The following is a 27,724-nucleotide window of genomic DNA, read 5'->3' as shown; positions in this document are numbered from 1 at the left end:
ATAGTAATTACCTCAGTGGCGTAGAATTTGGGAAGGGTCAACCATTAACTATCCCCTGTCTTACGCCTCTGGTAGTAGCTAGAAACTTTTATTTATCACAGTTTAGTAGAATGTATAGTACCTACACTTTCTGCCAAGTATGATAAGGATACGTCAAATAGTTTGAAGGTACTTGGTAGAAATAATTTTTAAATTTTTAAATAAAACACCCAGTAACTCAGTAAGTAGCCATATTTTATTTAAGTGATTTTAGACCAATCTTAATCTTTTTAGGTCTAGAATCTACAACTTAGAGATTCGACATTCTTAATGAAGCTTAACCCTAAAAGGGCCCGTAGTAATATAACTCTAAGAAAAAAAAGAAGAGGAGAAAAAGACAAAAAAATTTGTTAATTAGTGAAAAATCCCCAGGAACCCAATTATCGAAACGGCAGTTCATAATATTTAATCCCCGCGACGTTTTTTTTCAAGTGCCGTTTTAGGGGGAAGTTTAATTGAAATTTGAATTAATCGATACATTTATCAAAAATATACATAAAAATAAAAATAATAAGAGTTAATACAGGTGTATATTTTTCGTTGGTAACAACCGCCTTTTTGCAATTGAAAATAGAGTAACATTTAAAAAGCAAATTCAATATCTCAAAAAATATTAAATATTTTTGATTTTGACAAATTCTTTTTGATTAATACTGATAACATAGCGCAATATCTCCTGTAAAATATGATATTTTATAGTGCTTATTTAAAACGCTACAAATTTTTTTTTGTAAATTTGTTTTTAAAGTTTTATGTATAATTATTTAAATAACCAGGGGGTCAAATTTAATCTAGTAAGACTTATGTGAAAGACTTACCCTTCAACTTTGCAGAAAATAATTCTATAGACCTTCAGTAGTAATTGAAGGGCCTCAGCAGTTAAAAAAGTAATTTTTTGCAAAAATGACCCCTTTTTAATTAATTAAACAATGATCCCCTTGTATTATTTGGATACTTTCTTGAAAATATCTTTTGTACCCACCTAAACTTTGACATAAAATTTGTTTCAACTTGTACGAATTTACATTTTGATTTACATATAGTGTAATTTTAGTTTACTAGACTAAATACGCTATATTAAAAAATAAGAGAAATACGAACACAAAAGAAAGATAAGCTATATTAAAAAATAAATTTTTATAACCTTTAATATTTTAGAACATCGAATACTATGATGTGTAAAATAACTGAAATACCCCGAGAAACAGCTTTCGATCCCAACTTTGAAAGTTTTTAATTAAGCCAACATGCAGTCATTATAAATCTTTGATGGGAATTGCATATTTCAAAAAGTAAAACCGGGGCATTTCATTTGGAGAGGACATTAAAAAATGTGTGATTCTGAGATTAGCTCATATTTGGGTTAATTATACCTCTGGAATATGAGAATTTTATATCCTTTTTTTATTGTATAAATCATGGTTTGGAGTATGAAACAAAAATTTGAAAAAATCATAAAATATGCAGGTTTTATGTTCGTCCTGGATTTTTTTTAATTAAGCTTAAATAGGTCTACGCCAACGCAATTGGCATGGTACGGTAGATTTCGCAATCAAATGTTATGTGTAATGTGTAGTGTGTGTGTTAAGTAAATGACTTGTTACTTAGTAAAGTCGACTTCGTTGTCATTACAACGAGATACTAATTTTATCCGAACGTCTTAGGTCCCTCCGGTGAGTCGTCCTGGAATTAAAGGACGTAAAATTAAAGATATGCATATCTTTGCAAAAAATTGCTTTTAAATATTGTTCCTTCTTCTTTTTCTTTTTCTTCTTCTTCTAATGGCGCTACAATCTTTTGTGAGTCTTGGCCTGCTTAACAATGTTCTTCCCTTCTGCCCTGTTGGATACTTTCTTTCGCCATTGCCTGATGTTCACGGTTTAAAGATCTCCCTCTACGTAGTCTATCCATCGTTTACTGGACTTTCCTCTTGTTGTATTTCCTTGGGGCTTCCATCTCTGAATTACTTTTATAGCCCGATTATCTGTCATTATTTTTAAGTGACCAAGCCAGTTAAGTCTTTGTGATTTACAAATCTAACCATATCTTCCTTAGTATTTTGCGCTCAAATACCTATTCTCAGTTGATTCTCATCAGTGGTTGAGAGGGCCCACGTTTCATATCCATACGTAACCACTGATCTAATTGCTATTTTGTAGATTCTAAGCTTAGACCTACGAATTAATAACTTACTTTTCATTAAGTCTACATATGCATAAAAGCTCTTATTACCAATAAGGATCCATACTTGTATTTCTTGATTTCCTGAATCTTTTTAGATGTTTTATGAGGTTTAGAGTTTCTTCCAATGTTGGTTGCTCAACTAGTTGTTCTACTGAATTATTCCTTCATCTTGGTTTTGTTATTTTTTGGGTTTAAGAGCTCTTGAAAATGCATCCACGTTTCATTGTTTCCTCTTTCCCGCTGATAATTGCCCCATTTTTGTCCTTGCAAACTGTTATCCTTTTCATGTATCCTTGTGTGTATTGCATGGTTTCCTTGTAAAATTTTCTAGTCTTTCTTCTATTATTATAATCTGTAATTTGTTGTATGTTTTATACAACATTTCTCTCCTTTTCCTTCTACACATTTTCTTTGCATCTTTTCTCAGTTTTTCATATGCCTTTTTATTCACTCGAAAGAATCATTTTGTAGACATTTCTGTCACACACTACATTTCTATATGTTTGCTATTTATTACTTTTTGGCGATCTTGGTCAAACCATTTCTCGTTTTTTTGTTTGAGATTTCACCCAATGTTTCCTTTGCTCTATTCGTAGTTGTATATAATATTGCATTATATGCAAATATTATTGCATTAATTAAAATTTTTTTTACTTCTCATTATAGGTATTATCTGTTTTATTTTAATTCTCACTAAAAAGAGGTCTGAGTCTATATCTTGCCTTCTATATCAACAAAATCTATCTATTCTATATCAACATATATGTATATACAGTAGTGTTTTTTTTGTATCATTATTAAATATCAAAACTATGACCAAAAGAAAGAAAAATAAAGGCAAATCGGTTACATATTATTATCAAAAGCTGCGATCCTGCCAAATTGCTGAAGAATAAGATAAATAAGTAAAATACCGTTTAAACTATTCCCTAATAAGCAGTCTCCCATCCAAATTTACCAAATCCCTTTACAATATCCATAGTACACAAAACTATGCCAACAATTTTTGAGCCCCTATTACATCACATCACCAACATTTTTCCTTATTACGGGATAGTAAAGCAGCCCTCGAGGTTGCGGGATGGAGATTCCCGATCTAAAACAATTCCTGGCATCTCCATCTTTAAACTTTATACCTTTAGTCGCCGATGAAAATAATAAATCTCTCCCGAGTTGGTGTACGAGATTTATGAGGCGAATCATAAATCTTTAACTTTGCGCATATTTTTAGAAATGTCGGAAAATGTATTTGGTTTTTCACTTTAGTTCCACTTTAGAGAAAAGTGGAGCACGTTACTTTAAAGGAGGTGTTGACGAATTAAGTTATCATTTTTTTTTTATTAAAGAAAACTTGTCGCATCCATCAATAGGTTATTAACGGCATTCTTGATTGACCTTAGATAATTTAATAAATAATATTTTACTGGGCAGTCTCATAATAGAGCTGGTAGACTGTTTGGTAGATTATTTGTGGAACGTTGTCTTTGGTATTTTGGACCCTTAATTAACAAATGGGTGACGGTCGTAGGCGTACCACATATGTCGCACATGGGACGTTCACTGACCAAAAGTAAATATGAGGGGGTAATCTTGGTGTGTACAAATACCCAACACTTGGAACGAAGCAAAACACTGTTACTATTTAAGAAAGGAGATAAAATGGATCTAAAGAATTACTCACCCTTAACTTTACTAAATGTGATGTACAAGATATTAACAAACAGATTAACAACTAAATTAGATAGATATTAATCGAAAAAGCTAACGAATATCATATCCCGCTACACATGACATTTATTGACTTCGAAAAAGCATTTGATAGTGTGGAACATTGGGCAGTAAAGAATTCCCTACAAAACAGCAGAATAGACTACAGATGTACCAACTCAATTACAAATAAATATATATATATATATATATATATATATATATATATATATATATATATATATATATATATATATAAAGTAGTTTGGTATTATTGACTGACAATATGTAGATACAAGTTTTTATTGAGGTTGCAGTCAGTGTAAGGAGCAGGGTAACAAAGATTGTAACAAAGAGTTTCTCTCATCCTGCTCCTTACACTGACTGCAACCTCAATAAAAACTTGTATCTATATATATATATATATATATATATATATATATATATATATATATATATATATAGACCAGTCACTCTAGTATAGAGTATAGGTCGCTCAGGTTCATGAGCTCTTTTAATCCATTTCATGCGGTGGATTGGTCCGCATAATTCCTCTTCATTATCCTTTATAGATTTTCGTGTTTTGTGCTTTTTCTGTAATGTGTTTCCATTCTTTCCTATTCTGTATTTTTTCTCTCCAGCCTGTAATTTCCATATTGGATATATCCTCTCGCAGTTGGTCTTCCCATCTTATTTTCGGTCTTCCTCTAGGTCTGTTTAATACTGGCGTCCAATTTATTATCTGCCTAATAAGTGCATCTGCTTTTCTTCGTTGGATGTGGCCAAACCATTTTAGCCTTTGTGCTTTAATGAATCTCACTATATCTTCTCCTTCCATTAGATCTTATTTCGTGATTCATCAGAATTCGTATTTCTCCTTGATCTGTTTTGATTTGACCATGTATTCTCCTAATAATTTTTCTTTCTCTTATTCTCAGTTTTTCTTCATCTTTTTTGTAAGGCACATTGCTTCTGCTCCATAGGTGATGACTGGTCTAATTGCCGCTCTATATATCTTTGTCTTTGTTTTCGTGCTCAGATTTTTATCTTTAAGTAACTTGTGGTATTTCCAGAATGCCCTATTCCCTGCTTCAACTCTTTCATTTATATCTATGCTTCTTCTGTTTTGACCATCTACTATCACTCCTAAGTATTTAAAGCAGTCAACCCTTTGGAATACATTATCACTTATTCTTATCTCTTTTATTCTATTTACTTGGTCTTGATTTCTGGTACGTATTAAGTATTTTGTTTTTTTCTGATTAATTATTAACCCCCTGATTTTGCCTCTCTTTTCAATGTTAGCAGTGCATCTTCTAGACTTCTCTTGTCACGGGCTATCAACCCTAGGTCGTCTGCATACCCTATTATTTGTGTAGAACTTTGGATTATTGTCTTTTTTGTTAGCCCTGTCTTTCTAGTTACTCCCTTAAGAGTATTTACCTACATAAAAAATTTTCATATATTTTTTTGTAAATTTTTCGTGTTTTCTCTGAAATCATAAAGTTAACTTTATTGCTTCTCTGCAGGGGCTTTGTGGACCAAAAATAAACCTGATATTCGTATTTACCAATCGCTCATCGGTCACATTTACGATTTGGGCGATGACGTGATAAACCTCTTATATTACTTGCGAATACAGAATTGAATACATAAAGACCCTTCGGATTTGGCACAAGCGTCCATGTGCTGTTGCTGTTGAATCGGAATAAACGGCAATATATTCGTTGCCTGTGGAATACACGAATGAATGGTTGAGGTTGTATGAAATATATATCAACGAAGTGACTGTTGACTGTAGTCTGCATAAATTCAAGTACACTTTAAAAATTTCACCGGAGATTGAGCAGTCCGGGTCAAAGTTCAATTTCTGATTTTGGCGAAAGGAGGGAAGCGAACAGACAGGGATGTGTTATGTCACCGACATTGTTGAATGCCTACACCGAACCAATTTTTGAGGAAGCGTTAAATAAAGCGTTAAAATAATCGTCTCGAAGGTGTCAAAATCGGTGGTGAAATCATTAATAACAACAGATACGCAGATGATACCACCATAATGGCAGAGAGTCTAGAAGACCTTTAAACCCTGGTGAACGCTGTAAACAATGAATGTACTGCAAAGGTTTTAACAATCAATGCAATGGAAACAAAATTGATGGTGGTCGGAAAAATTAATATCGAAGACTCAGTACTAAAATTAGATAACAAAATCCTGAAAAAAGTGGAACATTTTAAATATTTGGGTAGCTGAATTGACGGCAGAGGGGAAAGTTATTAGCTGACGTTCTGTGATGTGCAGTAAAAGCCTATTATTGAACACTCGTCTAAGGGTATTGAAGTGCTATGTCTGGTCCGTTTTGTTCTATGGGTGTGAAATTTGGACAACAAAAATGAAGAATCTTAACAAATTAGAAGCATTCTTCTTCTTCTTCTTCTTCTTCCTTATTGTATGTAGGCTTTAAAGCTTGTTTCTTCTTCAATATTAGCCTCCTAAATTGTTAAAGTTATCGCACCATCTTTTTCTTGGTCTGCCAATACTTCTTCGTCCATTTGGTGACTTATCTCGTGCTATTCGTACTATCCTATCCTCTGCCATTCTATTAATGTGTTCGTTCCACTCCTGTTTCCGTTTTGTCACCCATCCATTTATTATGTCTTCTACATTGCATGATCTTCTTATGTTTTCGCTTCTCCCCCTATCCAACAGTTTTTTCTCTGATATTCGTCGGAGTATTGTCATCTCTGTTGTTTCTAGTAGTTGTCTCGTTTAGATGTGTCAGGTCTTGTCTCCGCCGTGTAAGCCAGTATAGGTATAATTGCTGTTTTATAGATTATTGCTTTTGTGTCTTGTCTTGTTTTAGGTGTTTGTTCTTCCAGATTGTGTCATTAAGACATCTCGCCGCTTTACTCACTTTTAATCTTTGTTGTCGTACTTTCTCTTCAACATCTCCGTAACTGGTTATATCTATTCCCAGAAATCTCAACCTTGCTTCCTGCTTTATTATTTTACCATCAATTTCGATTTTACATCGTAGTGGGTATTTAGATATTGTCATATATTTGGTTACGATGAAATGAAGAAAACTCGAGTATTTGGGTCAGCTGAGAGAGGTCATAAATACGCATTACTTCAAAATATAATGCAAGGAAAAATAGAAGGAAGACGGAATCCAGGCCGTAGAAAAATGTCATTGCGGAATTTGAGAGAGTGGTTTGGCTGCACCACTAATGAACTTTTTAGGTCAGCGGTAAACAAGGTCAGGGTAGCCTTGATGATTTCCAATCTCCGATAGGAGTAGCACAAGAAGAAGAAGAAGAAGATATATTTGGTTTTTTCTGATGATATTATCATATTGTATTTCTGGGCTGCTGTATTGAAGAATTAATCAACGTCTTAAATTGAGATATTTATGTTCAATGTTTGATCATATAATGAGAGGACCTAAATATCACTTACGTTGATCATTCAGGGCAAAATTGAAGGAAAACGCTGGGTTGGAAGAAAACAAGTGTCCTGGCTGCGTAATATTAGACAACGGACAGGTCAAATGGTCGACGAATTGTTTCATATAGCTGCCGATCCATAAAAATTTCATCACCTTGTTAATACGATACGACGATAACGATAACGCTTGAAAACAAGCACGGCACACAAAGAAAAAGTTTAACCCAGTCCAGTCGTGAATGTTTTTTAACCATAATATTTGTCGTCTACCAGGACCTCTTTTTCCTTAGATTTTCCATCTATCTATATAAGGATTTTACAGCTGCTGTCGCCGTCTTCCTTCTCTTAGCCAACGTCTCCAGTCCTTTTTGTTCTGCCATTTTCCATCTCCAAGGTCTCGTATTTCCATGGTCTCTGCTATTGAATAAATACAATGCCGCAGGGGGCAACACGCGTTAACCTTCTGAGAAAGGCAAAGACGAATACTTCCACAAAAATGGGACGAATATAGACAAGGAGTCTCACGTCTTAAAACACAAACCACTCCGCTTACAGTAGCAAATCAAATCATGGAAAAATACCACATTGGCCTGTCGGAAGCCGCCCTCTTCCCAGCGCAAACTACACTGGTCCGCTGTCTACCAAACACAAAATTACGTCTTGAAAACCATAACAACCCGAAGCACTTATCGTCAGACATTGTCCTAAGGAAAGCCGCCCTAGAGACGATACACACCAAGTACCCAGCGCATGAGTGGCCCCACATCTACTGCGATGGCTCCTCGATGCCGGACTCAGGCAGAACAGGAGCAGGATATGTCTCAACGTTTTCCAAAGGCTCCATAGCCGTGGGTGCCCCTCTCACGAACTACTACAGTGAAATTTCTGCTATACACGAATCTGCTAAGAATCTTAAGAATTTCCAACACCTCCAAAAATTTGCTTTCTTCATCGACTGCCAAGCCGCAATCCTCGCCCTGTCGACAAATCGATATACCGACTGTGCCAAAACAATGTTTTGCCGCGTCCAGCTATCGAACTTGCTGAAAAAAGGGTGGCTGATTACTTTACAATGGATCCATAGTCATGTCGGTGTTGAAGGGAATGAAGCGGCGGATGAATTTGCAAAAGAAGGCACTACTCTTCCACAGTCCCCTAGCTTCCAATCGTACATATCAGCAAAGGCCACCATCAGAAGAGGATTCAAAGCGAAGATAAAAGAGCAGCAAATACAACCCGGTGCTGGAAAATCTTGGGTTTACCTAATAGAGTCACCAATCCCTCGCAACTTGCCGAGACCCATTAGTGTAGCCATGTTCAGAACAACTACGGGGTATAACTACCTGGCCTCCCATCTACATCGCATCGGCGTCCGCGAAAATGACAACTGTCCACTATGTAATCAGCCCCAGGTAAGATGCTGCTCACCTCCCAGTGTGCCCAGCCCTGATAACAGACATACCCGAGGAGGATGAAGATCGCCTGCGAGAAACGGCTCGTCTACACTGGTCAAAGCGCCACCAAATGGCTAACATGCCAAGGTTGGACGTTGGCTAGTAAGTAGGAAGTATTTCCATGGTCTTGTCCACTTCATCCCTCCATGATCGAGTCTATTCTTACTACTTACTCTACCCGGAACCTTAGATTTTATCCTTCCTAACCAGCTGCAACAACCCGTACTTTTCAATTCCAGGTATGTGCCCCAAATATGCTGTCTGTCTCCTTTTAATGGTGGCCAAAAGTTCTCTGTCTCTTTCCATTTTATGCAACACCATTTCGTTCGTAATAGGATTCGTCCATGATATTTTCAAAACTTTCCCAAAAAGCCACATCTCAAATTAAGTCGACATTAACAGTCCAGGCACCATAAAGAAGAATAGAGTGGATATAACATTTTACCATCCGATATCGGATTTGCAGGTTGAGTCTTTGGTTACTCAGAGATGTCCTCATCTTCAAGAAGGCTGTCCTTGATTGCTCTATTCTTGATCAAATTTCTGATTTCGGATTTAGATCTTCCGTAATCAGACTCCTAAATATTTCATTTTGTCCACTTGTTCAATATCTTCATTTTTTATCTGGATTCTTGTTATGACTTTACCCCTCTTACTGATAACCATGGTGTTTGTTTTCTTTCTGTTAGCTTTTTCATTTGCTTCGCATATATCAAGCATTAATTTCGATCCTTGGTTGACTACTTCTTTTTCCCGAATTTGTAAAGTTTCTGTTAATTGCTCATCACGGTTTTGTTGACTGTTGAAAAATTCTGTATAGAAATACCTACTACCCTTAGTAATGCATCTCTGTTGGTGATGATATTTACATCTTTATCCTTTCTACGTTAATGTAAATGTAGAATTTAAGCCTAAAACGGCTTTATCCAAGCTGTTACAGAGCAACAGCCGAAAATAGGTCGAATTGTGACATGAACAAATCACCAAAAACGATTTCCGGGTTCCATAATAAGCCTGCTACCGAGAAACATTTTTAACATCCGGCAAATGTCCCCTATTAATTGTAAGTTTTACCGGATTACGAATCTCTCTCCAGATATTCCACAAATTCGTCACAGGCCTTGACGTATTACACTGTAATCTGACTTGTGGAATGGAAGCAATATTTTTCTCTTAAATACGATACATTTCTGGGTTTTAAGAATTTGGGGTAATAATAAAAAAAGAATGTGTGTGTACTTTGTACGCACGTAAGAAGTTATACTTCTATTATATGATTTAAACGAAATTAATATACTTTTTATTTATATTTTATTTAAATATTAAACTAATTTATACTTACTACTTCTCAAACATTTTTATTAAAACAGTGCCAAAAATTAAAATAATAAAAGAATAAAACACACACAAACACATTAAAAACGCCACAAATGATTTCTGAACATTAATTGTCGGAAATTTTTTTAACTAAATACGTATTTTCTGAAAATAAAATTATATAATAAATATACTTACAATCATAAAATGTATAAAAAAAATAAAATAATAAAAGTTTCTATTGGGATTCGAACCAGCTTATCAGCGCGGTTGGTATTGGCGTTGTATTGGGGTTCATTCGCCTTAAACGCTTCGCCACGGAGACAATGTGTCATTATGTTCGAAGATCGACTAACTAAACGGATTCATTTTTGAATTAAATCAAATTATTTTGATTTTGAATTGAAATGATTTAGAATTGAAAAAATACAACAAAACATAGAGTAAGAAAACAATATATTAGGTGAATATTGATAGAAATTTTGATGGTTAATCAAATTATGTAAATAAAAGTATTACATACTATGTATTTTGGTAAGTTCAAATAGGTAGGTACCTATGATACATTTACAATTATTACGTACCTGTTGCTTTAAATACTTTTTAAAAGTCACTACAATTATAAACTTTTTTGTTTCTGTCCTCACAACAATAAAACTAATATATTATACATTTGTTTACCTTCATATTGAACAATTATTTATTATTGACAGATCATTTCAACACCCAATTAGAGCCCGTATAACAACTAATACCATACTGTCGGTGTGCGCATGCGCGCAGATTAATAGAAATTCACCCTCAATCTCAATCGCGCCTAAAGTAGTATAACTTCAAAAATCTATAAGTGAAAGAAGTATAAACTTTTAAGAACGCAATTAATTAACGATTTTGTTGACAACTAATCTAACAAAAATAAATCACGTTAAAAACAACACCGAATTCGCTATCAAATTCACACTAGCCTGTGAAACACAAACACAATAGCACTTTTACAGTTTCTTCTTCTTCACGTGCCATATCAGAATTATCTGACGTTGGCGATCACCATTGCGAAGGCTTCTCGATCTTCTGCAACATGAAACAATTGCCTGCATTTGATATCTGAGTCCATTCACGAATGTTTTTTAACCAAGAAACCTGTTTTCTTCCTACACCTCTACGGGCCTCTATTTTGCTTTTAAGGATCAGTTGTAATATTTTATAGTGTAAAGGTCACTAATCAAGACATGCGTTAAGGATTTTTGCTTTAAGTACTTAACTAATAAGTAAACATTGATACTCTAAAACAAACTAAATTTGGCGTAAGTATTTTGAGGTGTCTAAACATATTCGTTTTTCTAACAATTGCGTCCAAACTTGTGATAGCTCAGTGATATCTTTTTTCACAAATAAGCTATAGTTGGAAATGTAAAACTAATTAACGCCGCATCCATACTAGATGGACTCTAAATTCGTAATTATAACAGAAATATAACTAGAGTTGTAACTCTAAAATTAAGAAATGCGTCGCCCAGCTTCGATTAATTCTAAATTAATAATAACTTCATTTAAATTATAACTACCTCACCTATCAGAGAACTGGAGGACATCTTCTTTAAGTAGGTAAAACCACGTTTTGAAGGTTAAAGTTTTTTACCACCAGAGGCGTAGCAACACTTGGGTAAATATCTGTAAGAAATTAATCTACCAATCCTTTTTCACAGTTTTATTTACCAGTAATAAATAGGTACTTCCGAGTAAAAATATCAAAATATCTATATAGGGTGTCCCATATAACAAACATTCCTTAGTGAGATTCCCTAAAAAATTGTTGTCCGCCACTGAACCATTCAATAATTTATATACCAAAAGTTCCAATGAAGTTTTTAAAACAATTTTCTCAATAAAAAAGTTTATAACCCTGTAGCGTTCGACATTTGTCAATAATCGCCCTGTATCTAGCTAACCTGGTGACTAACTATTGATGATTTGATTGGGATATCGTTACTTTAACGAAAAAATAAGTTCTAGATAAAATTAATATTCTAAATGAAAGAGAGGATGTAAAACATAGGTTGCTGGTTTTAAATAAGAGAACTCTTACCTATAATTTATGTAGTAACGTCTTAAACACGAACGGTTCAAACAGCTATCTAAACGTTCCAACAATTTATTATGAGAGAAAATAAAAATAGATCAACCAAGCTAGAAAATAAAAAGAAACAAAATAAACATAAACAAAATCCTAGAGCTACTACTACGTTACTTAATAGTTACTAAGTCTTTCAAATGTCTGTGTGCACCATTATCCATTCAAGTCACTGTCACGCAGATCCTGAATGTCGAAATGTCGGTATGTGGCAACCCTGGGTTCTAAGGCTACCATCAGAACTATGCGATAATTCTGAACACTTGTTTACAGAAAAAGTACATAAACCTTTTAATTAGCTGCTTTTTTACAAAAGCAAGCCAATCTTTGACATATTCGTGAGCACGTAGATTAAGTAAATATACACTAAAATCCTTGATGGGGGCTGTCTCGTCTTAATTTTGTTCTGAAGGTGAGGACGGGTGCCCGTTGTTTTAGCAGTTTTTTTGAAACATGTCTTTTAGGCACTCATGAATATTACACTGTTGTCATTTATATATTTACAATGTTTTGCCATGTTGAAAAATTGTGTCAAAGTTGGAGTTACATATCTATTACAAACATTTATTTGAATAGAAGTCATGACATGTTAACTATCTTTTTATCTCCTCTAGTTTTTGGTACATCCTACAAAACATATCAATTCGGGACACCCTGTAGTCATCCTGTAAAGACGTTAAATTTTATATTATATTAGACAATTACATATTGATTGAAACTAATAAACATTTCACAAATGTATAAATGCTTGCCAAGCAATGATAATATAAAAACACCCACTCAGTTTTTTTTTAATTTATCGCATATTTTCCATTTTGTACAAAGTTTATGACCTTAGACAAAAAAAACTGTCTGTCGTCTATGTTTGTGGTCGTCCAGAGTTGAGATGAACCCTTGGGAGATACATAACAAAGAAATGTGTTGGCAAAAATGATGGCCTCGTTGTCTCCAAATGTTATGAATGATGAGACGAAGTGGAAGATGATAAGGCTCTTTATTTCTGTGGGGTAAATTTGGCAAACGTTTACTGGAAGTATTATTGTCACCATATTTGTAGTTAGTATGTAGGGTTGTAAAAGCGATGGCTATTTAAATTGGGCTTCCTTTACTTCTTCTATACCGACAGATTTCTGGATTTGTTATTTATATAAACACAGAAGTCTCGGCGTTTTTGCATTATTTGATTGATTTGGAATTTATTTAAAAAACCATTGACTCACTGCTTGTTTTGTATGTCATTATTTTGTTGTCGTTATATATTATATATTATTTATATAGAGAGTGAGTTTTATGTACGAAACGCTTCAATTATTACTAAAAGGGCTTGCACGATTTTTTATTTTGATGTGTAAGCATCTATTGATGCCGCCGATATTACGGTGATATTTTTCTTATTTAAAATGAGACATCCTGTATATTTTGCCTTTTGAGGGCCTTAAAAAATACTGAAAATTTTTTAGGAATATTTTCTTTACGTAACTGTCATAATTTCGGAGCTATTGATACATGTATGGCAATATGGACTGCTTCAACTGATCTTACAGGGAAAAGTAGAGGGAAAGCAAGGACCAGGAAGGCGAAGGATTTCGTGGCTGAAAAATCTACGTACGTGGTTCAACACGACCACTACAAATCTTTTCAGAGCAGCAGTGTGCAAAGTACAGATTGCCATGATGGTCGCCAACATCCGAAACGGATAGGCACTACAAGAAGAAGAAGACCTTTTCAAACTCATATGTGAGTTCCTCCCTATATAATAGAACAAATTGTAACGAAAGTAATAACTTTGCTTTAACTTAACAAAGAAGTATTTTTTTGTTCAAGCACATAAAAGGTAAATAAAATTCACCAAACATTTATTTGCTTTTCAATATGCCCCCAGGCTGCCGGTTTGTCAACCTACAAAAGAGCTTTATTATATTTTCAATACACTTCAAGAGTTGCCAAAACGATACATAATATTTTCTTTAATATTAACTTTAATAATGGAACAATTTCCCTCCCAAATTGCTCCCGTTGTTTAACGTCCCCAGTAACCTCTTCCCTTTTACACATTAACGATACGTTATAAGTTAACATATTATATGACTGTTAAATTAGAAGAAAGGGAGGTTATTCGTGACGGTTGAGAATTTAATATAACTCGGCTGGCTGTCACCGAAGAAAGTGAGAGGGAAAACCGCTGGAAAATTTTTATTGAGATGAATAATGTTCAGTACATACGAGAACGTTCGCAGAATATATAAACGGTAGCGTAGTTAGAAGCTCGGCTTGGCTTGTGGCTGGTAGATGGCGGAAAGGCCAATTCGAGTGGTTTTTAAATATTTACTTAGATATAATGCTCTGGTTCTGGTGTGTACGCATGGGAAAATGTTAAATTGTTACACGTAATGTGCAGATATATGAGCCAGCTGAGTATGGTCAATAATTCCTCTATTTAAAGTGGAAGCGTGGAGTCAGTTTATCTAATCAGTTATTCATAACTGCGCTCCATGAATAACTGACTAGATAAAATACATACATAGCTGCTTTTAATGTATCATGGTTTCCTACAACGTTTCAAAATCAAGACAAAATACACGCTTGTACGTTGAAGCAAATATTTTTGAAAAGAGCGGTTTATTAAATATATACATACACGGTTTCCAAAAACTCCCCTGATAAACTAATACTTGAGATTTCTCAGATAATTTTAAGACAATAATTTAACCCAATTCATCTTGTCCTTAAATGCTTCTTAAGGGAGCGAGAGTCTTCGTAAAACCAAGGTGTCCACACTGTCCACCTGATGCACCGTCATGCAACTGACGCAATGCTTCTGACACTTTACTGTTAGTTACATTCTTGACTTCTGGACTACATGCACTAATGTCCTGCCAAGAAGGTCTCTCTCCTCGGCGTATTCAATCCAATATTCTTTTTATACATAAATCATCTGCTTGGGCGTCTTGCAGCTGTTGAGACTGACAATGATCACTAATGACAGTGGTTCGTCTTAAGGGGCAAAATCGTTCCTCTAATTTAGCACAGTGATTACAATTTGCAAAGTTACAACCCTGTGTTCGATCTCGTAATCATATTCTTGTTATCGTTCTAACCATCTTGCCATCTGGTCCTCTTGATTAAGAAGTTGTAGGAGCCATTTTAGAGCAGCGTGATCCTTTCGAAGGAGAAATTTTCTGCTATACAAGTATTTATGAAAATATTCACAAGACTTCACTAAGCTTATAGTCTAGGCGACAAATAGAGGTCACCGTGTCCTTTTCAATTCTGATGGACAAACTCAACGGTTTCTTATGGATTTTTGGCTGCTGATTACGAATTTCGAGGGTGGATTTCGATCCGAGTGGTCAAAAGTTTGTTATAAACAATTTAATTGTTTATAAGGCTCTGGCTCATAAACTAAAAAAGATAAAAATAATGTTTCAAATAAAATTTGTTCCTTAATAAAAAACGAAGAAATAAACGTTTACCATACTTAAATCCAAGAATTAGAAAGCAAGATATTGTAAAATTATTGCACAATGCAAATTGCAAATTGCAAAATAAGTATTTTTCGAAGCTTTATCGATTGTATCTTCGCTTATACGCAAGAAAATGAGCCTTAGAGGGTCTCATTTTAAAGCATAATTAACATGCTTCCAAACAAAGTTTGTTAAATTATTTTGTCTTTATTTGTTTTAAAGTTATACCCGTTTGAAATTATAATTTTCTTTAAAAAATTGTACATTAGTTTGTTTATAAGGGTTTCAAGCAAATTTGAGCTATAAAAATTTATACTTTAATTATCAATAATGATAGAAAACTCAAAAGGAACATTATGAGCTTGCGAAAATGTTTGTAAGTTTATTTTTGGCAAAGATATCGATATTTTAATGGCGCGCTATGAGGCGCAAGATCGGCTCACTGTCAAGTATTTTTCGACGCTTTATCGATCGTAACTCGGCTTCTACACATACAATTGAGCTTTTCAAGGTCTCATACTTTATCTTATTTTTTAAGTTTTAAAATTAAACTCGTTTGAAGTTATAATTTTCTAAAAAAATTTGTAATAATTTGTTTATTGTACAATAATTTGTTAAGAGTTTTTAGTAAATTTGAGCAATAAACATTTATACTTTACTTTACATTAATAATAGAAGAACTCAAAAGGAATATTTTGAGGTAAGAAAGTGTCTATTAATTAAGTTCTTAGTCTATCAACAAGTTTAAAATGAGACCTTGAAAGGCTCATTTGCATGCGTAGAAGCCGAGGTATGATCGATAAAGCGTCGAAAAATACTTGACAGTGAGCCGATCTTGCGCCTGATAGCGCGCCAGTAAAATGTCGATATCTTGGCCAAAAATAAACTTACGAACAATTTCGTAAGCTCAAATTGTTCCTTTTGAGTTCTTTTATCATTACTGTTAATTAAAGTATAAATTTTATAGCTTAAATTTGCTTGAAATCCTTAATGAATTGAAATAAACAAATTAATGTACGATTTTTAAAGAAAATTATAATTTCAGACGGATATAACTTTAAAACAACTTTACTTTACTTCACTTAATCAGTAAACCAATTTCGAGGTTGGGACTTTAAAACAAATGAAGATAAAATAATCTAACAAACTTTTTTTGGAAGCTTAATAATCAAGCTTTAAAATTATACCTTCTAAGGCTCCTTTGCATACGTAGAAGACGAGTTACGATCGATAAAGCTTCGAAAAATACTTATTTTGCAATTTGCATTGTGCACTAAGTTTACGGTATCTTGAGTTCTAATTGTTTGATTTAGGTTTAGTAAACGTTTTTTTTATTCTTCGTTTTTTATTAAGGAAAAATTTTTATATGAAACATATTTTTTATATCTTTTAGTTTATGAGCCAGAGCCTTATAAACAATTAAGTTGTTTATAACAATTTTTTGATCACTCGGATCGAAATCCACCCTCGAAATTCCTAATCAGCAGCCAAAAATCCATAAGAAATCGTTGAGTCTACCCATCAGAATTAAAAAGAACACGGTGACCCCTCTGGAGCCTAAACTATTAGCAGTTCTCTCTTGCAATAGTTTCTTTCTAGTTTCGACAGGACTTTGCTAAAATAAGCGATGACTTTTTCCTGCCCATCCTGGATTTGGGAGACAACAGTTCCTATTGCACTGTTGCTAGCATCAGCGTGAGATCATTTGCCACTCGCCGTCTTTAATGTAAAGGCATATTGTCAATTAAGCAACCCATGTGTCTTGTGGGGGGTCATGTATTGTCAAAAGGCCGTATTCTTACGGATTTTATCCATTTATTGGGTTTTTCAACAATAATGTCATCAAAATAGGAGTAAGTTGAATGCTCCAATATATGGAACTTACAGAAGTAAAAGGTAAATCTCGACCACCTAGTAAATCTTGCCCAAGTATGCTTTCGCTCTTAGAGCATCATCAGGGGTATTTCGTGAAATCAGGAAGGTATCCTGACAAAATATCATAACATTTGTTTGGAGAGAGAATTGACAAATTATCCTTTGTCCAGTGTGTGTTTTATGTTGTGTTAATTTGCCAATTCTCTCTCTCTCTCTCTCTCTCTGTCTCTCTCTCTCTCTCTCTCTCTCTCTCTCTCTCTCTCTGTCTTGTATTTTTGGTGGCTCAGCATGGCATGCCTGTACCAGCACTGATGATGCTCTACTTAGGAATAAAACGTTCTGTGATAGATGTGGCCCTTTAAGGGTTTTTTAAATGAATATACCTTTTATAAATGATTTTTTCATTAAAATTTATTTATAAAATAACAGTTTTATGCAAAATTTGCTTACAAGAATTAACAATTCTTCTTCTTGTAACATTTTATCGAACGTATTGTATTAGGTGTTCATTAAAAGAGACACCCAACTTTCTCCCCGTGTGCGACCCTGAACTTAACCTAGCCCATTCCGGGCCAAGTGAATATTAAGCGCCATTTAAAAGGTATTCAGGTGCCAAAGGTCACGTCCGAACCATTAAATCTGGACGCTCTTCATGATTTGCGTGCCAAATCAGTTTTGATTCTTTGTTGACACGAATCCATTAAAAGAACGAACAAGGGTGAAAGGAAAGGTGAGTGTTATGTCAAAGCTTATTACGGGAAAAAGAATACTAACAGGATTTTGTAAATGGAAATAGGGGAGCAGAAAAGATTGGTCTCGTCTTTGGACTAGACTGAGGTTTTTGTTGTCATTTTAAGTATGACTGATTGTTTTTGGTCAATCATTAAAGATTATCAATACGGTTTGATAAAACACGAATACGGCATATACTCAGAAAACTTTTTATTAATAATGAAACGCCTGAAAAATAGTGACATACATTTTTTAAGTAGTCTTATACCAGGTGAGTGAAAAAGTATTAATTATGTTTTAGAAATAGAATGGCTTTTGCATCTAAGCCTCCTAAATATTAGCTTTGAGTATTACAGAATCGGTTCCATGGTATGCTCTATTTCTTCGTTGGTTGACTGTGCTGATGTTGTTGATATTATGTATCTATTTGCTCTCTATCACATGTTTGTCACGACTGGCGTCTCTAGCTACAAATTTAGCTCACGGGCATCGGTACCGACGCAGTCCCACTAAGATTCCACCACTACCGATGGATGCCAGGAGATATGTCACCGAAAATGGTATTTAATACAGAGCGGAGCAACAGAAAATCAGCTCCACCCAGTGTGCTGACCTGAAAGGAACTCATCGGGGCCACAAGGCGGTGGCCAACCAGTTCCCAACAGATTGAGTTGGGAACCACCGCAGGGTTGCGACGTATTGAGTCGAAACCTGTCACGGAGCGGTCCTGTATTGAAGGATTGCTTCTTTGGTGGTCGCGCACTGAGCGTAGAGCGATCGTCAGTCGGGTATCGAATCGTGGTATGGATCTGTGTGTATGGTTATTTTATTGATATTGTGATTAAGATTGCGGGACTATGTGTGGTTATTCCGTATTGAAGAGTAACGTGGTTGCGAGTGTGTGTGTAATTATTAATATGTTGATTCTGTATAGCGTCATTGCTTCTTGTATTATACTAACATTATTATTATTACATTTTTGATAATAGTAAACACAATTTTGCTTTTCTTGCAGAGATTCGCCAAGGGGGCTTTCTTCGCGGGCGGAACGAAGAGCGGAATATTGGTTTATTTTATTTTTGTTGATTTTTATTTTGAATCCAAAGAGCAAGAATATATTAATTGATTTTAATTGAACCTTTGTTTTACTGAGACTGTTGTCCGAAAAGATCTACCCGTTACGTGCTTGTTGGTTTTTGTTTGTATTTTTTGGTTATTTAGAGGATTTTCAATATCAAACATTTATTCTAATTCGTTTTTTTTCTTCTCCAGGTTCCATCTCAACGGTGAAGGTAAGTCAAGCGTAGGTTAAGAGATGGTAATATTAATTTTATTTGCACCTGCTCTAAATAGTTGATTTGATGTATCAAACTTTAAGGGCCTATTGTTCGAACGCTAATCAAGAAGTTGATTATAATTAAGTCCCCTTAACAACCATCAAATAACAACACCCCTCATTGGTACGTCAATCAGTTGATTGTAATCAATTATGTTAATTATCATTATGATAATTAACATAATTGATTGATTAATTAATTATTAATTATTAATTAACATAACAATAATTAACATAATTGATTAATAAATCTCATAATTGTAATCAATTATGTTTTCAGCAACCCAAACAAAGTTGACATTGACAGTTGGTGACAGTAATTAAATATTTGATAATTATCAGTTGATTCCATTTTTGATTAGCGTTCGAACAACCGGCCCTAAGAGTACAAAACTAGTAAGTTAGAAGAAAACTTTCAAAATGGCATTTTTTTTCGTCAAATCCATTATAAATAAATTATATGCGTCATTCATTGAAGAAGTATATATTATTTATAAATATTTATGTTTCACAATAAAAATTACCTTATATATTGTTATATTTTTGATTCGTTACGGCAATCTTTATCCAAAAACCGAAGAAGTTATACCTCCCTAGTAATTGAGTCGTATGCGGTTTATAAAATTTATAAAACGCAAAATATTTAATATTGGTGGGTGTGGATGCCGAATTCTAGACAATCTGCCTCATGAATATCGCTAAAGAAACCCTTTTCAGACGAGGATTCTGAATCCGAGATTCGCATATCCAAGATTCAGCTTTTAAATGGACTCAAATGGAGCTTTTCACACGGTATTCACGAATCACACAGTGAGGGACACTGGAAGAACCGCATTAAATTCTAAATAATAAATAATCTGGACCATCGGCCGTCGAGTGTCTATCGATAATCCACGACAGACGCAAATACGTAAAACACACTTTAATTCCTCAAATTTTATAACATTGTTGTCGCATCTTCAGACCTAATCAAATTTTTTCAACCAGTTTTTGCAAGCCAGCTGTTCTTTTATTCATTTTAATCTCATTTAAAAAGTTTTAGGCCATATTCGAAGTTATATTAGGTAGCAACGTTTACGTTAAGTTAGGTTAGGCCGTATTTGCATTCGGGATTGTTTGCGAAGTTATGGACGTGTATGGTTACCAAGTCAAAACACTTGGGAAATTTAGTTCGTCTGTTCAATTCTGAAACTTTGCTCAGAAACAAACCGGATTAAAATATTTTTTTAATACATATTTTATGTAATAAAATGATGGGGAGAAGTTTTAACGAATACTTTTGGAGAGCACTCAGCTGTAGTCCCATTATTTATGATTAGTTTAGGGAAATATGATTTTTCTCTTGACACTGACCCGTCCAGACAAGCGACAGTTGTTTTAAGTAGAATGGACATCTATGGCTATCTATGATGAGTACTTCTTCTTTTTAAAGTGCCGTCTCCTCAATGGAGGTTAGCTACTACAATTGCAAACTCTTCTCTGTCTTCAGCTGTTCTTATTAGCTGTTCAAAATTTAGCCCTGTCCATTGCCGGATGTCTCTGAGCCGCGATAGTATTTTTCTTCCTAGTCCTCTCCTTCCCTCGATCTTTCCTTTCACTATAAGTTGAGCATATTGGTACTTATTATTTCTCAGTATGTGGTCTAGGTATGATGTTTTTCTAACTTTCACTGTGTTGAAAAGTTCTCTTGCCTTGCCTATTCTATGCAGCACTTCTTCGTTTGAGGTAAGCGATGTCCACGAAATTTTGAGAATTCTCCGGTAGATCCACATTTCAAAGGCCTGCAACTTATTTACGGTTGATGTTTTAAGGGTCCATGTCTCAATTGCATAGAGAAGAGTCGACCAGACCTAGCATTTGGATAAACGTAGTCGAATTTAGAGTTTTATTCGAGAATCACAAAGCAGTTTTTTGATTTTTTCGAAAGATTTTCTGGCCTGTTCTATTCTCGATCTTATTTCTAGATCAGGATTTAGGCTGCTATCGATCCAACATCCCAAGTACTTAAATCTATTTACTTGTTCTAAAATGTGCTCATTTATTTTTCAAGGTTGAGGTACGTTTTGGTTTTTTCGGATTGACATCACTTTGGTTTTTTTAATGTTTATTTTCATACCAAATTGCTCACAGGTCGAGTTGGTCTTGTCGATGAGTCGTTGAAGACCCAAGTTGGACTCCGCAATCAACACCGTATCATCGGCGTATCTGAGCTGTTGATATTTAAGCCATTCACCTTGACCCCATCCGTGGAGTGCCTCTTTAAATAGAAACTCGGAGTAAAGATTAAAGAGGAGAGGCGACAGAATACATCCCTGTCTAACTCCCCTCCTAATTTCTACCCCTGCGGGTGTGGAACCCTCGATCCTAACTCTGGCGTTTTGGTTCCAGTACAAGTTCTTTAGTAAATTGATATCTTTTCCATCTAAACCGACTTCTTGCAAACGTTCTAATAGTATGTCGTGTCTTACTCTATCAAATGCTTTTTCGAAGTCTATAAAGCATATAAATATATATTTCTGTTGGTCGTAGCATTTTTGCGCGAGAACTAGTAAAATGATGAGTACACAGAAGTCTTAAGAGAAGAATTTGTAGAACATTATCAACAAGAATATACCGACATGAATACAATTAATAAAGAAATGCAACGAAAGATATTGAAAACAGGACTGACTGTTGCAAAGAAAACGAGAAGTAAAGAAGACAGAATAAGTGACGGAACAAAACGGTTAATGGAATAGAGACGCGTATTTCTAAGTAAAGGAAAGCGAAACACCGATGGTTTTAAAGAATTTTTCTTCTTCTTCCTTCTTGTATGTATAGGCTTTAAAGCTATTTTCTTCTTCAATATTAGCCTCCTAAATTATTTAAGTTATCGCACCATCTTTTTCTTGGTCTGCCAATACTGTCTGTCAATATAGGTCTAATTGCTGCTTTATAGATTCTTGCTTTTGTATCGTGTCTTAGGTGTTTGTTCTTCCAGATTTTGTCATTAAGAGATCCGCCGCTTTACTTGCTTTTAAGTTTTGTTGTCGTACTTCCTCTTCAACATCTCCGTAACTGGTTATATCTATCCCCAGATATCTAAACCTTGCTTTCAGCTTTATTATTTTCCCATCAATTTCGATTTTACATCGTAGTGGGTATTCAGATGTTGTCAAAACATTTGGTTTTTTCTGCGGATATTATCATATTGTATTTCTTGGCTGTTATATTGAAGATGTGTGTTAATCTTTGGAGATCGTCTTCTGTCTCGGCGATTATTGCGGCGTCGTCTGCATAACATAATATTTGGATTTCTTTGTTCCCCATTCTGTAACCATGACCTTCACGTACTGCTTCTATTATTTCGTCCATTATTATATTAAAGAGCAGTGGGCTTAACGGGTTACCTTGTCTGACTCCGCTTTGTACTGGTATAAACTGCGTTAGTTTTTTATTTATCTTTGCCTGTATTCGATTATGAAAATAGATGTTTTCGATGGTTTGTATAATATTGATTGGTATGTTTCTTCTATACAATAAATGTAAGACGTCTTCGACTTGGATGCGATCGAAAGCCTTTTTCAGGTCTATAAAACATAGATATGCTGGTTTATTGTACTCAATGGCCTTTTCTGTGATTTGTCTCAGTACAAATACGGCGTCTACGCAGGATCTTCCAGATGTGAATCCTTGTTGTTCATTTGATAAAGTTGTTAGTTTATTGATTTTGTTGGTTGTTAGGACTTTTGTGTTTAGCATTAAGTGCGGCGCTCAGTACATTTATACCTCTATAATTGTTGGGTTCTTCTTTGTCTTCTTGCTTGAACATTGGTATCATTATGCTGTTTCTCCACACGTCTGGTATCTTGCAGTGCAACATTAATTTTTGTACAAGTTTTGTCATCTCTAGGGTTATAGTTTCTCCTGCGTATTTTAGAAGCTCGTTGATTATTCCGTCTGGTCCTGGTGACATTCTATTTTTGAATGAATTTATGGCTATCTTTACTTCCTCAAAACTGATTTCTATTTCGTGTCAGATGGTAGGTTATTGTTTTGATTATTATTTTCCTTTCCTTTAAACAGTTCCGTCAAATATCTTCCCATGCATTTGCTGGTAAATTATTGTATCCCTTCAATTCTGCCATTCCTTTCCGTTAGTTTATTATGAATTTCCATATTTGTTTTTGTGTTCCGTAGAAGTCGCTTTCCATTCTTTTTGTAAACTGTTCCCAGCGTCCATTTTTTTTTCTTCTTACCAATTGCTTTGTTTCATTTCGTTTTCTTCTATAGGTGTCTCTGGAGATTCTGGAGAGTGTTTGCTGTTTTATACTTCATGTATGCCTCTCACTTCTCTTTACCTTTCTCTTTTATTTCTTTTCTGAACCATGGTGTATTGTTTTAAAGAATTGAATAAACAAATAAAGAAGGGAGTAAAGGAAGATTTAAGAATCTACAATGAAAACAAGTTAGAAAGTCTAGAAAAGGATTGAGGTCTGAAATGCTTGACCAAACCTAGGAAGGCCTCAAATAACCTCATTGAAGAATAAAGATGGTAAAGAAATAAGAAAAAAGAACGAAATCCTAAAAGTAAAAAAGAAAAAACATTTTACCGTGATTTATATTCCTCAAACAAGGTCTCAAAGAACACTGCAAAGGAAAATCTTAAGAGAAAGATAATGAATGTCAACTGAGAAGTACTCCCAAATATAGAATCCTTCGAAAATAAAACAAGGCTCTGGGCCCAGATGGAAATGTCGAAGGGGAGGAGTGAAGTTATTCTCGAAGAATTGAAAAATCTTTTCAATGAATGCCTTCACAGAGAAGAAGTCCTAGTTGATTGGAATGCAATAAAGTATGGACTAAAACTGAACGTTAAGTATACCAAGTTCATGAATATTTCTAATCTCTCCATCTTTTGGGTGGTCTTCTCGGTATACAGAATATAAAACAAACACTATATGTAATTTTATAAAACTAGGTTAACCTACAATATTTTGTTAATCAATTTTTCTACTAAATTTAAAGTTCCTTCCCTGAAGTAATAATTTCGTATTTGTTGAGAGCAAGTTTTTAAAATAAGTTTCCACACCACCACTTTACAACTTTAATCCAAAACTCACCGTCATGCAGTTACTGAACATTTGCACAAAACTTGAAGTTTCTAATTTTCTGTAATTTTCTTTTATAAAAACATTCTGCCGTGGAATTTCCAATGCTTGTGTATAAAACTTTCTTGTATTTGACAAGTGGTAATCATAGTTACAGAATTTTGAATGAAAAACGTGCTTTGCTTATCAAGTTATTTAAATAAACTGTCGGAGGAGATAATGCTCTATTCAAACTAAATCTGAAATAGAAGTTTTATTCAAGCATGCAGAACTACTAAATAGAAACTCATTTAAAGTATTTCTGGAATTGGTGGTTATACTTGATGAAAATCCGTGTTTATTATTAGGTATCATACAAAAGAAAATAATACTTCTTAATTTCAGTGGAAAGTATCAATTTTACTGATCTGCTGTAACCGTTAGCTTCTTGGGAAAAAGAGTAATATACACTCAGATGCAAAAAAACGCAACGGAGAAAATTTTGGTCAAATTCGAAGTATTTTAGTTTTTTTATTTTTATCCCTATTTTGATGATTTTTTAGCACACTGTGTAAAAATTTATAAATTTTAATTTGGTGTAGTGAGTTTTTTAATAAAATTTTCTATTTGACTTATTATACGGGGTTAATCGAAAGGTGGTTTTTTATCCTAACTTTGAAACATCCTGTGGAATAATTCCGTTAGCGGATTTTCGTAGTAACGATTTGTACGCCAAACATGTATTTGAACATAATGACAATAGTCCAGAAAGCCACTGCGCATCCTCTAGAAAAAATATTCTGATTCGGATTTTTTGCACAATCTTACTCAAAAAGTAACATATCTAACCTTTTAACAGATTTGCATGTTGCCAGCACCAAAAGGTGGTCAAACATTTTTTAAACGTTTTTTTTTTGTTTTTTTCCTAAAATTATTTCTTTTTTCATGGAAAAAAGTTTTTTTAGTTTTTTTGGATCATTCCAAACAGAAGAGGTCTCAAGTGACTTTTCTCTAAAAATGATAGTTTTTGACATATAAGCGATTGAAAATTGAAAAATTGCGAAATCGGCCATTTTTAACCCTCAAAAACTATGTGAAAAACTGAAAATTTGAATGTTGCCTACTGTTTGAGAAGTACTCTTTGAGAATTTGAATAAAGGAATAAATTCGTTATTTCGTAAACCGGCGACTTTAAGGAAAAATCCCGAAACAGGTCGATTTGTATTTTTAAGTTAGAATATTGTGGCATATAAGGTATACTAGTGACGTCATCCGTCTGGACGTGATGACTTAATCGATGATTTTTTTAAATAAGAATAGGGGTCGTGTGGTAGCTCATTTGAAAGGTTCTTCAATTCTCTATTCAGTAATGTAAACATTTACATAATTATTTTTACAGCGTGTCCTTCTACTTCTTTTTTTGTCAAGTAATTTAATTTAATACAAACTTTTTTGGATACCCTGTAAAAATAATTATGCAAATGTTTATACTACTGAATAGAGAATTGAAGAACCTTTTAAATGAGCTAGCAGACGATCCCTATTCTCATTTTAAAAAATCATCAATTACGTCAGCACGTCCAGATGGATGACGTCACTAGTATACCATATATGCCACAATATCATAACTTAAAAATAAAAATCGACCTGTTTCGGGATTTTTCCTTAAAGTCGCCGGTTTACGAAATAACGAATTTATTCCTTTCATTTGCACCATAGTGTCGGTGGAAAATAGTGTCGAGCACGCTTGATTAGCAATTACAAAACAAAGGAGTTTTGAATATTGTATTGCAAAAAACTCTTCGGGATTTCATCAATCGATGTTTAAAGAATATCTACCTACCTTGGCAACATTTAGATTTTCAGTTTTCACATAGTTTTTGAGGGTTAAAAATGGCCGATTTCGTAATTTTTCAATTTTTAATCGCTTATATGTCAAAAACTATCATTTTTATAGAAAAGTCACTAAAGACCTTTTCTGTTTGGAATGATCCAAAAAACCTAAAAAAGCTTTTTTCCATGCAAAAAAAATAATTTTCGGAAAAAACAAAAAAACGTTTAAAAAATTTTTGACCAGCTTTTGGTCCTGGTAACATGCAATTGTTAAAGGGAGTCCTTTTTGAGTAAGATTGTGCAAAAAATCCGAATCAGAATATTTTTCCTAGCGGATGCGCAGTGGCTTTCTGGACTACAATTATTTCGTTACTTTCATATTTATGTTTCGTGTTAATTTTAAAACTTTACAGAAATGCTATTATTCGTCTTCTTCTTTTTGTATAGACATGACTCTGTCTGTTTCTTCAATGTGTCTCTAGTAAGTTATCGTTCCAACGTTTTCACTTTCTTCCCACTGATCGCCTTTCTACAGAATCCTGAAGATGACAAGAATAGAAAAAACATAAAATATACAACATTGAAGATAAAACTGGAAAGAATTATTACAGAAACAAAAGAAGTAGTTAAAAGATAGAAACAAATTCTACTATTTTTTTATCACTTGAGAAAGACACTCTGTCAAAACAGCTGTTGCAGCAGTACTATTAAATTGTAATAAATTTTGTGGAAGCATTGAAAACAAAAGTTTTTGTTTTATTGTTAAATAAAATGGACGAAATTATTACGAAATGCACAACAAGGAGTAAAAGCTGAATGTAGGGTATAGAAATCTGTTGTAGGTATTTGTTGACAACGACATTGTGATAATTGCAAAAACTGAAGAAGAACTTTAAAATAATTAGAAAATATGGAAAGACGTAATCACTGAAAACGGCATGAAGATAAATATCAACAAAGCAAAAGAAATAGAGCCATACCAATATTTTCCCAGACTTTGCTTCTTTATTTTTGATTATTTATTGTCGAATGTTTATTTTAAAAGTATATTTTGGTAGGGGAGCCCAAGAGGGGATTTTGCGCGTTACTCGATCGCGTCAGAAACTCACATGGGAGAAACCTTTTGCCCTGTAAATGT

The 27,724-nt window shown here is 34.1% G+C and overlaps 1 protein-coding gene across 2 annotated transcripts in view; it reads left to right on the top strand.

Annotated features, from left to right (window-relative positions):
- Positions 1 to 27,724, top strand: part of LOC114335340 (uncharacterized) — a 372,740-nt gene that overhangs the window by 43,001 nt on the left and 302,015 nt on the right. For both annotated transcript variants that reach the window (XM_028285575.2, XM_028285568.2), the window contains exon 2: positions 19,621 to 19,640. The gene's annotated coding sequence lies outside the window, so the exon portion shown is untranslated. The remainder of the gene's footprint in view (positions 1 to 19,620; positions 19,641 to 27,724) is intronic.

The sequence above is a fragment of the Diabrotica virgifera genome, chromosome 1 (genome assembly GCF_917563875.1).
Source record: "Diabrotica virgifera virgifera chromosome 1, PGI_DIABVI_V3a".
Lineage (NCBI taxonomy): Eukaryota > Metazoa > Arthropoda > Insecta > Coleoptera > Chrysomelidae > Diabrotica > Diabrotica virgifera.
The sequence above is the reverse complement of the archived record's forward strand: the minus strand, read 5'-3'. Positions and strand labels throughout refer to the sequence as shown.